The 2969-nt window shown below is 37.5% G+C and overlaps 1 long non-coding RNA gene across 2 annotated transcripts; it reads left to right on the top strand.

Moving 5' to 3' along the window:
- The first annotated feature begins 496 nt into the window (after positions 1–496).
- LOC137498636 (uncharacterized) lies at positions 497–2049 on the top strand. Of its 2 annotated transcripts, XR_011017879.1 has the most exons (3): positions 497–831; positions 1143–1301; positions 1590–2049. It is a non-coding gene; the product is annotated as an uncharacterized lncRNA (long non-coding RNA). The 2 variants fall into 2 exon arrangements; XR_011017878.1 differs by having other exon boundaries at positions 497–1301.
- The last annotated feature ends 920 nt before the right edge of the window (positions 2050–2969 follow it).

The raw sequence follows: 2969 nt of genomic DNA, 5'->3' as shown, positions 1-2969 counted from the left end.
ATATAAAGAAAAATCTTACCTTAATATAACTACTAGCATTTCCTCCGTAGAAATTGGATCACTGTAATTTAATTTCACTTTGGACAGTCTGTCTGTCTCGAATAACATCAAAGCAGTATTTCGACATCCTGAAGTACTCAGACAATATTTCATCTTGCATCAAACGTTTCGAAAACGACGTCAGGTATTCGCCATAACTTCGTCTGTCATTATTTACTTCATGACTCTCCTCGCACAAACTTAATTGCAGTTGAACATTTTTACAAAGCCTTAACCTCCAGTCTATCCTTACCAGTGACATGGCCAAGACTGACAAAACATAGGACTGATCCTGTGTGGTCACGCCGTATAAGACTGGTAGGACCCTGTCGTATAAAACGCATCATGACGTGTTGCGCGCAGCGGAACGGATCCTGTCTGGACGTAGTCGAAGACGTTCTGCAGGCGATCGATCACTCTCTTTGCACCGTGCAGTGCCGGTAGTATCTAAGGGGGCTGTCACACAGGCTCGATCGAACGACTGCGATCGACCGACTAAGAAAACAAACCTACAGAGGGCAGTGGCACCAGTCACACAGCATCGATCGTCAGCGATCAACTACGAGCGATGAAGATCGACTGGTTTGTAAAAACAAACGTGTCCGTTTTTCAGTCGCAGTCGTTCGATAATGGCGGACGCAACATAGTCATCTGTTGATGAAATCGAAACATTAATTTGCTTAGTGTATGAAAACAAAGTGGTGTATAATCCTAGACTCCCTGGATATAGTAATAGGGAGACCGTGAATTTTGTATGGCATTCTATAGTGTGGAGAATTGGGACAAAAACTGGTAAGTAATTATTAGATTTATTACGATTATCTTATGAATAGTGTTATCTTAGATTATTTATTGATAAAGTATATTATACGGAATAGAGTGGTAAAATGAGTTACACTAGGAGAAGTAGTAATTATCATTCTTGTAACTTAATTGAAGAAATGTTTGGAAAACATAAGCAGTGCTTTCCTAACCTCCATCTCGTACCTAATGAAATGAATACCATTGTTTGCTTTAATGACAAATAAGTGTAGGCCTATGCCATAAGTAGGCCTACTACATGTATATTTTCTTTGTCACAATATTCTGATTCATTGTTTCAGGAAAAAGTTGTGCCAAAACATGGCAAATTCTGAGGGCTAGATATCGAACTTGGAGAGATAACATCCTCCCTCTCCTCCCAGGTTCTGCTGTACAGAAAACATAAAATGGGTCTACTTCAATGCCCTCAACTTTCTGGAACTCTTCATTGCTGGAAGAAGGTACAATTCTGTAATATTTATTTTTAAAAGTAGGCCTACATTACAGACCAGTGTTCTAGTTGTGAAAGAGTGAGGGGAAGATTCAGTCTGTAGGCCATAAGTTCCACCCATCTGTTCATTAATTTATCAGATATAACTGAAAGTAATATAATATAATCTAACCTAGCAATCATCTTACTAAAATAATTATTGAAAGTAACAATTTCTTAAACAGAAGGCTTGTGTCCAGACTAAAATGTAGCTCCAATTTAGAAGAATTGCATTAATATGTTGTTCATTTTTTTTCAGTTCTATAACAAACACATCTATGGAAGTGGCACCTGGTGTATGAGAGCCTTTTCACCAAGCTGAAATATAGGAGGAGGAAGCAGAAATAATTTGTGTTGGAGGGGTTTAACTCCTACAGTTCAGAAATTACTGAAGGGACTTCAACTTCCAGTCCAGTGGCTTCTGCTTCTACAAACAGCTTTGCCAGCAGTTAAAAATAAAAGAAACAGAAATGTGAAAGTGACAGTGATGTGTTAAGTGAATATTTAGAAAAGATACTGAAAACTGAAAAGAAAATATAATCAATGTTATTTTTAGTGTCTTCATGATGACATGGAAAGAATGAGTGAACTAGGTCGAAGGGTTTTCAAAGTTAAAATTCAGAAACTGTTGTATACAGTGTTAGACCAAGAAAGAATCTAATAAAATTTATGTTCTTGAGAAATGTTCTACTTTTTAAATTAAATCATTTTTTGTTATACTTATCTATCAATATTTATTGGAATACTCAGTGAGTTATGTGTATTAGGACCTGATGGGAAAGAACCTTAACTCCAATTTTTATTAATTATTAGCATTATTACAACATCTTAATTTGTATATTTTATGTGGTAGAACAGGTATGGTTTACAAGGAAAGGAGTTTTTGAAATACATGTAGTAGGTCCTTTCTGTGTGTATGTAGTAAGCAGTTGTAAAGCACAGGTGGTCTGAAACCAGACCAGCGTATTGATAGTTCTGTCCAAGAGCTGACTTCCTTCTTACGGTATACTGTTGATCACAACTGCAAACTCATTGCACTAGGTTTGTACAGCACAGGTGGTCTGAAACCAGACCAGCGTATTGAGACTTCCTTCTTACGGTATACTGTTGATCGCAACTGCAAACTCATTGCACTAGGTTTGTACAGCACAGGTGGTCTGAAACCAGACCAGTGTAAGTACATTAGTAGTTGTGTCCAGGAGCTGACTGCCTTCTTACAGAATACTGTTGATCACAACTGCAAGCTCATTGCATTGGGTTTACTGCATCTGTGTTCAATGTTGCTTGCTATACTGCCATCCTGCGAGAATACACATCCTAAATACCTATTTGAAATTATCTACCTGTTCCAGTTTTGTATTCTCAACCTGACATTCAGTTCTATTTTATCTCCTCATTCCAAGTACTCTACTGCCATTGTACCTGTCTGCACCAGCAATCACTACTTTCATGTCTGTTACCGTACTTATAATTTATTAATAACATATAGGCCTACAGAGGGGATCAAGGTAGACTGCTTATTTTATTTCTTGTGCTGTAGATCCATTAATATTAGATTGCACAGTTTCAATAGACCAAGTTGTTTGCATAGGACAAAATTCTTACTACAGTTATACCTGACAGAATCCCTCCCTGCCAC

The sequence above is a fragment of the Anabrus simplex genome, chromosome 2, assembly GCF_040414725.1.
Source record: "Anabrus simplex isolate iqAnaSimp1 chromosome 2, ASM4041472v1, whole genome shotgun sequence".
Lineage (NCBI taxonomy): Eukaryota > Metazoa > Arthropoda > Insecta > Orthoptera > Tettigoniidae > Anabrus > Anabrus simplex.
The sequence above is the reverse complement of the archived record's forward strand: the minus strand, read 5'-3'. Positions and strand labels throughout refer to the sequence as shown.